The sequence below is a fragment of the Amblyomma maculatum genome, chromosome 11 (genome assembly GCF_055883805.1).
Source record: "Amblyomma maculatum isolate TAMU_Amacu chromosome 11, ASM5588380v1, whole genome shotgun sequence".
NCBI lineage: Eukaryota > Metazoa > Arthropoda > Arachnida > Ixodida > Ixodidae > Amblyomma > Amblyomma maculatum.
Genome location: NC_139354.1, coordinates 117,778,111 through 117,788,412, shown reverse-complemented (window position 1 = coordinate 117,788,412; position 10,302 = coordinate 117,778,111).

The following is a 10,302-nucleotide window of genomic DNA, read 5'->3' as shown; positions in this document are numbered from 1 at the left end:
TAGCAGGCAGTCGCGGCGCGTCCTATTTATTGAAGTCGCGTCGCATCGACCAGCTAGCCAGTGTTAGGCCAGTGTTGTAACGAATCAAGTGCTACTACCCGGCTCCCGGGATCAACCCGCTGTTCGTCAAGACCACTGATTTGGAAGGGAGCGGTGATCGCTTACAGGACGGCCACATCGTGACTCTCCAGATGTCGGTATGCGACAGTGCCAGGTGAACAATTTGGTGCTCATTTGCTCTGACTATCTCGTTATTGTTAGATGTTGTAAAGGCTTTGTCGCTATAGAAAGCCTCTTTAGCTGTATGCTTTGCGTCACCTTTCTCTGAACCTCTTGTCTGTGTATTTCAAATGTTAGTGTGAATTCCCTTGTATCGTCTCTTGCTGTATAAAGTTTGTTTTGCTTGCTAATTCTAACTCGGACCCTTGCTCTGGCTTGAACCGGCGAAAGGTGGGCACCAAATGGCCACCCCTTCTGCTACTAGCCAAGCCAGTCGAGGGCATTTAAGATTTGACACCCTAAGGTGTCTAGAAGTGTGTGCACAAACAGTGGCACATCGTTAGTAAATTATAATTAACGGGTGGCACTTCATTTGCTTACAAATAAAAATGACGTCATAGTAGGTAAAAGCGCTCCTATATCTGACGTGCATAAATACATACATACATACATACATACATACATACATACATACATACATACATACATACATACATACATACATACATACATACATACATACATACATACATACATACATACATACATACATACATACATACATACATACATACATACATACATACATACATACATACATACATACATACATACATACATACATACATACATACATACATACATACATACATACATACATACATACATACATACATACATACATACATACATACATACATACATACATACATAAACAGGCACGGGGCTACTAAACTACGATGAGGCGAAAGCCGCTATTGCGTGGTGGTCCGAAGCCTTCTACTATAGCAGCTCTTTACATTTTCCCTCCCACCTTCTTCCTTTTCCTTACGGCTCGGTTAAGGCAGCGGTTAAAGTGACAGCGCAGAATCGGGAGATGCTGCGCCTTTGCATTACTATAAATCAAATTTAAACACCGCTGATGTCTGCTGTACTGCGTCTGTTTATGTATGCTGCGTGGTCTTTCTTCGACACGGCGTAACCCGAGACATTATTAGTTACCACAGTCGACAGTTCGCTGCACGTATTGTGGAAGAACTCTTGGGCATTTGTGGATCGGAAAACCGTCATTCTACCCCCTACCACCCTCAAACAAATGGCATTGCTGAGCGCCTAAACTGGACTCTCAACAGCATGACGTCGATTTATGTAGCGTCAAATCGCAAGAACCGGGACGTCGTCCTGCCATTTGTTACATAGGCCTACAACACAGCTAAGCATATTGTGCTTTTTATGGGAAAAGCCTTACTATGGTGATGGAGTGAAAATCTGTGCGTCGCCATCTGTGCACGGATGTGTCAGACGCAAATAGCGGACGTGTGAGGGGGGGGGGGGGGAGAGGTATGTAGAATAAAAACGATTGATGATAGGCAATGAAAAATTATAGACATCGGTAGAGTTAATGAGTAGTGCTAAGGAGTAATTATAAATAATAATGACTAAAATGGCTTGTAATGACCAATATATCAAACGAAAGCATTTTGCAGTTACCTCAGGGGCAGGATAGCACCGCTAGCAACTAAAGTCCTGCAAGGTAGTTATGCCCGTGGCTACCAACCCGCACATAAACACTTAATATGGGTACCAGGTCACCAGGGCATCCCAGGGAACGAGAGTGCACATGCCTCAGCCCGAGAATTTCTCCCCAGAGCACCCAATATGGATCTCGTGGAACCTCCTACCCCATTTCTAGCCTACACTGAAATACCGCAGCTAGTATAGATTATCTCGTCGGGTCTACCCTCCACCGGCTAACATACTAGACAAAGGGGAGGAGGTACACCTCCGTAAGCTATGTACCAACACTTTTAACAACCCACGATGACTACACGCAATAGACCCAGTCATTCGACTCAATGCAAATTCTGCGGGAAGAAGGCGGCCCTGTACTATATGGTGTGGGCATGCCAGCGAAATCAGACTATCACTATTGGTAACCTGCCGACGCAGGAGGGGTAGGAGGCACATCTGACCAGCTCGGACGCAAGGAGTCAAAAGAACTCGTCCAAAGAGCGCGGACAGCAGCCTACGCCAATGGGATTCCGGACTGAGGACTCCAACCGCTATAACCTCCTAAACATTTTCATTAAAATATTTTCATTATCAGCACCTATGCCTCGTAATGACCGTAACTGATTGGAAATGAGTAAAAACGTTTACCGATTAGTGGCAATGACTAGATACGACTAATCATGACCGCTAATCAATATGTGAAACGACCACTTGGAAATGAGTAAATGATTGGAAATGAGTAAAATGCTTAGCTATGAGTGGTAATGGCTCCAATGACCAGGCATGATTATATGAGTACGAAACGACCCATATGTCAAATGACTTGAATGATCGCAACTGAGTGAAAACGAGTAAAAATGCTTAGCGATATGTGATAATAATTACAATGACTAAAAATGGCTTATCATGACTACGGAACGACCAATATCTCAAACGACTTGAAATGACTGCAACAGACTGAAAACGATGAGAGGTGTCGGCGTTCTCCTCTTAAAAGAGTTTTACGAGACCTAATTGTCTTTTTCTTCCACCTCCCTCCCTTTCTTTAAGGAGCGGCTCAGATGAGCGCAGACAAGTGTGACAATACGCCTAAATGTGTTAACTAATTTACCACTTTATCTCCATGGCCCCAGGACGTTACGCACCCTTGCAGTTGCAATGGCCAGATATCATCGGTACAACTTATTCACACATCCGAAAGCTCGACTGGACTAGCAGTTCTGTGTGCATTTACCCAGCGATGCGTTTAACACTGGTCCGAGCCTCGTGTGTCCAGCTAGTACACCACAATTTTGAACCGAATGCTGTGGTTGCGGCGCGCGTCTTTCTCTCTCCCTTCTTTTTCTTTCTTCTTTATTTTCTCGTCTGTCCGCCCGAGGCAGCGGAGCCGTAGTGGAAGGCTAGGGAGTAATCGACCACCTTCTCTCTTTCCACTTTCACTACCACCTTCCTCCCTTCGCTTACGGCGCGGTTGAAGTGTCCACAGAAAACAAGCGAGACAGTTACTGCGCCTTTCCCTTCCTAAAAACGAATCAGGCAGCGGAGGTGGCTCAGCTATAGAGCCTGTAGCAGGCCCGTGTATTTTCTTTTGGGCTTTTGGACATAATATGCTTTTGCTGCACAAGGCGGACTTATTGTTGTCCGGAGGCGGAACAGATCACTGCCACACCGGAGCAAGTATTTGACACCTATGACCCCTTTTCCAATCATTTCACCCCAAACAGCCGAGCACCAGGCCGGGGGTAAACTTGTACCTATTGAAAAGCCGGTGGGTAACCGGCGGCACCAGAGATCGAGCCTGGTACCTCCCGAACAGGAGGCGGATGCTCTGCCACAAGGCCACGCTTCGTTTTCCTAACAACCGATTATTAAGGCAGAAAAACCTTGTTTTTACAGTTAACACCCAGCTAACATAAGTTGCAAGCCTGAATCCAAAGCCGCGAGATGCAGAATTCCGGCTGCAGCGGTGGCGTTTCGACTGAAGCGGAATGAAAAAAAATAGTTGCGACTTAGCTCTGGTTAACCCTAGTTGAATTGCGATAGCAACGGCGGAATCCTTATTCTACCTGCGACATTATTCCCCTATCACGCTCTATCAGTGTAAGGTGCTACATTGTTGGGGGACACTTTAGCTCATCCTTTAAGAGTATGACGCGAGGGCGTAAGCTACCCGCCCACATATAAATGAGAAGCGAAGGGTTCATTGTTGCTGAATCGAATGTGGAGCGAAAGCATTAGCTGCGGGTAACCGAGTGTTCTTCGCCTTCGTCTTCTTCTTCGTCGTCTTCGTCTCTGTCTTCTTCGTCTTCCTCTTCGTCGTCTCCGTCTTCTTCTTCATCTTCGTCTTCTTCGTCCTTGTCTTCGTTATCTTTTTATTCTTCGTCTTCTTCGCGGCTGTTCAAAGTCAAACGTGGTCCTTCCTGGGACTACGCTATGAGCCAAAACCTGGCGTAGTATTGGCAATAAAAATGGGCTGTAGTTTAGGTTCGATTAAACCTGCTGCGACACGGTAGCTTCTTGTGGCTGCGCCTAGGAAAGCCTTGTTTATTTCTCGGATTGTTTATCTACAGTTTCTGCCTTGGGCTTGGCCAGGTGTAGCCACGGCAAGTTCTCGACAGGTTCAACTGAATCTCCCACGTTTCACATGCGGCTGGCCGCTCAATGTCACGGCTACAAGGCCTCCGCGGCAAGACGCTCTCAGTGGCAGTGCTCGTGAATTTTGTGCCTTGACATTTCACCTACTCCTGGCCCTCCTGTAGCGAAATTTAAGATTTTACCCAGTCCAAACCTTCATGATCATTATGACAAGATGATCTCATGGCTTAGCCTGGCAGCAAAGCTGCCCGTAATAATTATGATAATTTACTCGCAGGAAAGGAAAGGCGCATTATCTGTCACACTTGCTGTGGGCACACCTGAACCGTGCCGTAAGGGAAAGGAGGAAAATTAAAGTGAATGGGAGAAAGAAAGAAGTGTGCCGACTAATTTCGACCACTTGGGGGCTTTTAACATGCACTGACAACGCATAGTACACGGACGCCTCTTCGTTTCGCCTCCATCGAAACGCAGCCGCCGGCAGTGTTGTTATTGTGGCTGTAGGAAGAAGGAAGAGAAAATGCACGGGCCCGCTACAGGCTACAGGCTACATTTATAAGAAAATGTAATATCAAGGCGGGAGTGAAAGTAGAAAGAGAGAAAGGGGAGTCGTAGTGGCGAACTACGAAGTAATTTTGACCACCTGGGTATCTTTAACCTGCGCTGACATCGCACAGCACACGAATGCCACTTCGTTTCCCCTCCATCGAAACATAGCCGCCGAGGTCGGGTTCGAACCCGGGAACTCCGGCACTGTAGTCGGGCGTCCTACCACTGCCCCACAGCAAGGGGCGGACAGACGAGAAAATAGAGAAGAAAGAAATAATCGGGAGAGAAAGACGCGTGCCGCAACAGCCGTCGTCCACCACCGAAGCGGTGGCGGGTACAATGACGGCCAACAGATAAAAATTCGGTGGCAGGCTAAACCCCGCCGCAAGCGGCGGTTACCTATTTGTCCCGGCCCAATCAGGGCTAGGATCAGCCACCCTTCACCACAGCAGCCGGGATCTCATCCGGGCACTCAGGCACAACAGTCGGACGTTTTACCACTGTATCACCGCGGCAGGCCAAGCTGCCACTTCAAAATAAATTGATATATATATAGGAAAGGTGCTGTAGTGACACACATGGCGATGTCCTGGCTTGCCCAGTGTATTGAAGCTACAGCTTCAAAACAAAAATTAGTATATAGAAAAAGCGCAGTAGTATGACATACGGCGATTTTCTGGAAGACACCTCGTAGTGAAGCTAATGCTCCAAAAATTCTCCTCTGCTGTGCGACGACAGTGCACCGCAACTAAAGCCCAGTGGTCTAATGTATCCCAGAAAAATCTGCTAAAGCGCCCCGCCGTGGTGGCGCACTCTTTGGCGCTCAATTGCTGTACCGAAGGATACTTGATCGAATCCGGCCGCGGCGTGCACGTTTCGATGGAAGCGAAAACCGAGGCGCCCGTCCTCTTTGCGATGCCAATGGGTCTTAAAAAATCACAGGTGGTCGCAATTTCCGGAGTCTTCACTACGATGTCTCATAGCCTGAGTAACTTTGGAACGTAAAACGCCAAAATCAAACCAAACTCTACTACAGCGTTCGTCAAACATAATCCGTAGGTCGATTTGGAAAGTTAAATCTCCAATATAAAAATTTAAAATTCAGTTTTGCAGGCCTGGAGCCTAGCGTCCGAAAGCGATCCCCTGTATTCAAGCTCACACATATGCATTGAGTACACACATGCGCGCATACAGTAATCGCCTGTACGCGCACGCATGCAAGCACACACAGAAGCAAGCATAAATGCTCTTGCAGGAACGCAAGCATGCAAGCACGCATCCACGGTCGTACTGCACAGGAGCTCCGAATAAAAGATTTTATTATCACGTCAATAAATTCGTCTCGATAGAAACTGCAGTACCGGCAAGCTGACCTCTGTCCGAAGGAGCTGCGCGCGGCTTCCGCCATCACCATGCGTGCTGCACTGTCCTCTGTTGAATGGAAGCGATGAAGAAATGAAACACCAGCTACCTCAGCGTCTTGTCATAGTCAGCGCATCACACATTGCGAAAATTCCGTGAACGTACTCGCAGAAATTCGTTAACACTACTGTATCCAACTTCGCGTTTTGCGAGAGGGCCTTTGCGATGCACATCAGGAACTGGTCTCTGTCTGGCATTAGCTCTCAAGTACAGCTTGACCAGGGGAGCGTTCTTGCTCAGTGCCGATCCAAGACAACCGGCACAGATGGCGTCGGCAACGCGGACGCCGTCCGTAAGATTCTTGAGGCTGGTGTTGTCCCCGAGGGCTCGAACAGCTTCAAGCGTGAGTCGTTGTCTTGGTATACATAGAAATATAGTTTTTAAGGTTACACTGGTCCCGCAACGTTTCAGTCGCACCGAAAATTCTACACTGTGAGTCATGCAGTGGACGAACGCTAAACTTCGTGAGAGCCACTAAGCTCTGTAACAGCATACGGCCGGTATCTGTGCTGGTATAGCTGCCCTCTTTGCACCCAAACCCGAGAGTGACTTGCATCTTCCGAGACACAGAAGAATGTCAACCAGACGTCGTGGAAGGCGCAGACCGGTGATATCTATGGCCCTTCATCAGTCCTGTCCGAGATTACCACCATCAGCGTTGATCTTCATCTCGTCATGATCCCAAACCATATCAAGGCCTTCCTGCAGGAGGGAGGTGTATCCTAACTCGTTAAGACCATCGGCAGTCTTCGTCATTGCCTCCGAGTTTCGAGTGTTGTGAATGCTGTCCTACCCAAACGGTGGACGGGGACGAATGTAGGCGAGAGCTTGTTGGATAGTTGTGCCTTTCGCGCGGTTGCGCAGAATATGTGCATGTCGCTGATGCAGCCGTGATGCCGAAGCCTCAGTGTTAAGGCAGCCACTATGCATACGGCTGCAATAGGACCCCTGTCGACAGCTTGATACGGAACGAAACGCAATCCCTTTACTGCAGGAAGGCGCTCGACAAGCTTTTACCCGAGCGCGCACAGTATCCGCTTCCAAGCAAGCAGTTCCGTGAGGATCCAACATCTGTCGTCGCGTCCCCTCGACGAACATGCCCTTGAGAAGTCGGGTTGTTCTTGTAGGCGTCGGCGGCAACTGCGTTGTCGGTGCCCATGTTTCAGGAGCCAGTACCACTCTACAAAGACGCAGGCAGACGAATAAGGAGCGGGGAAATTCAAACTCGTGGCGCATGGAGAACGTGCCACGTGGAGAAAGCAGTACGTGGAGAAAGGAGCGCGTGCCGAGCGAGGCAGAGAATAGGAAGAGAGCGATCGGGGACAAATGACTGCGCCTTTCTCTCTCCCTCATTGTCTTCCTTTCTTCTATTTTCTCCTCTGTCAGCACGAGGCAGCGGAGATGGCTCAGCTACTGAGCCAGTAGCAGGCCCGTGCGTTTTCGTTTCTGCCAGTGTTATGATCCTCAGGGACACAAACACTTGAATCTCAAAGGGGGCGTGCGGGTACCCAGGAGCCTGCGCGTTCCGAATTCCTACGTGTAATAAAGGTTTTCCCTCTCTCTCTCTCCCTCCTAAAGTGGCAGCAACAACAACAAGACTGCTGTATGTGTCTGCTTGCGACCGGAGTGACTAGGCTTGGGCCTCGGCCGTGGCCGTCCGGGTCTCCCGACCTTGATCGACCTTTATCCTATCACCAGACGCATGAGCCAGAGCTGCCATACTCTGGCGCTCGATATTCTGTGGATCACTATGATGATGTGGCCACCACCGGGGTGACCGAACGCAAGCTGCTCGCGTCTCCACCGGACGCTGCTCCGGCCATATAATGTACGCGAAATAGTCTCGTAAATGACGGGTCCAGGCTGTAGCGCAGAGGCTTCCTGCAGACACTGCCGTTGACCGGGCACCCCGATTCGGGACGCATCCTGAACCACCGACTCCGCCGACGCCCAGCTACACCTCTCCGCCGGACGCACCATCAAGGACACGAACATAGGAGTCGACGTTTCTATCGTAGACTATCTTGCTTGTTCTTAGCGTGTTATTAAGGCGATAGCCTTCAATGGCTGATGCTGTCGTGGACAAAGTGTGTCTCGCTTTTGAGGCGTTCTGATTGGCCGAGGCGGGATGCGTTCTGATTGGCTGAGGCGGGATGACTCCCTGCCATCTGCAATGCCACACTTGAACGTGTGCTATTCTGGACGGCCCCGCCGGGGTGGCACAGTGGTAAGACGCCCGACTACTGTCCGGAATTCCCGGGTTCGAACCCGACCTCGGCGGCTGCGTTTCGATGGAGGCGAAACGAAGAGGCGTCCGTGTGCTGTGCGATGTCAGCGCACGTTAAAGATCCCCAGGTGGTCGAAATTACTCCGTAGCCCTCCACTACGGCTCCTCTTTCTCTCTTTCCACTTTAACTCCCACTTTCCTCCCTTCCCTCACGGCGCGGTTCAGGTGTCCACAGAAAACGAGTGAGACAGTTACCGCGCCTTTCCCTTCCAGTGAGCCAATTATTAATTATTACTATTCTGGACGATAATGGTCGATCGCCCCACGTCGGCCGTCATTGCTTTGTAAACTGTGCACCTCCGGGCTGCGGAGACCCGCCCGATGTGCCGAGGGCTCAGTGACCTGACATTTGCGGGTGGGCCTCAAGCAAACTACTCTATAGTGTTTGTAGTGTATATATTTCTTTATTTTTTTAACTACGCTTTCCTTTCTCCCTATCGCTCACCTCTTTGATTTCCTCTACCCCTTCCTCTCTATCCCTTTATTTCCGCCGCCCCAGTTAGGTGCTTCAGATATCAGATAGCAGATACCGGGGCTGGCAAACATCTTTTCCTTTCTTTTGTATATAAATGTTCCCAAGGTCGTGGGATCGAATCCCGGCCTCGGCGGCAGCTTTTCCAAGGAGCTCAAAAGCAAGACGCCCGTGTGCTGTGCGATATCAGTGCACGTTAAAGAACCCCAGGTGGTCGACATTTTTGGAGTCTCCACGACGGCGTCTCTCATAGCCTGAGTTGCTTTGGGACTTTAAACCCTACAAACAAACGAACTTTAAAATAATCACTACCACCACCACGCGCGCTCTGTGAAAGGTGGCTGTTCCTGGCCTTACGGGGCTGGGACCGGTAGGTCAACGCCGCTTGCGGCGGGGGCTAGACTGCCACCGAATTTTACGGCGGCTGTCGCGTGGCGTTCCTTGGCGGGCTTTCAAATGCTGAATTGCAGATGGCAGGAATACTGGAGAAAATGAGATTTCTGGAGGAAAGGCGCAGTATCTGTCACACTTTATTCGACAAGTGTGTGTTTGGATGGCACGCTAGCGCTCCGGACGTGTGGCGTTCCTTGATGCGAGTTGAAGTGTGGGACTGAAGATGGCAGGAACGCTAGACAAGAAGAGACCCCAGGCTTTCACCTTTCACTGCTTTAGTCGCTAAAGTTCCTTGTAATTGTTTTTTGCTCTACCACGTCCCTCGTCCCAGCCTCGTGCTGTAGGTACCTTGTTCCGATGCATGAAAGCTATACTTATTCGCAATTAGGTCACAAATTACTTGCTAAATTACGATATCCTGCTTTATTGTCTACATTCCGAACTGCAATATTTCATTCATCGTTGCCAAGATAATTACTCCTCGATTACCTCTTGAAGGCCCTGTTTGATGACTTTTCAGTCCAGTACCTTTCGTTGGCTGAGGTAGGCTTTAACGCGCCGGCATTTTAAAGGGGTGTTTAAATGACTTTGTTCGAAGTAGAACTGAAATTAGCGACCGCCTGCTTTAAAAATGCCGTAATATTTCCACTGACTCCGCGAAGGTCAAATGTCAAGGCTATAGAACATTTTTCATTTATTTTATCCTGGCGACGTTCAGGGTATACCTGATATGTGAAGAAGTGGTCGATGAGATTCATGTATGTAAATAACATGGGTCTCAAGCTGTGTTCGTCTGACCAGTGCCGGTAAGCAATGGCGTAGCCAGAAACATATTTTGGCAGGGGGGGGGGGG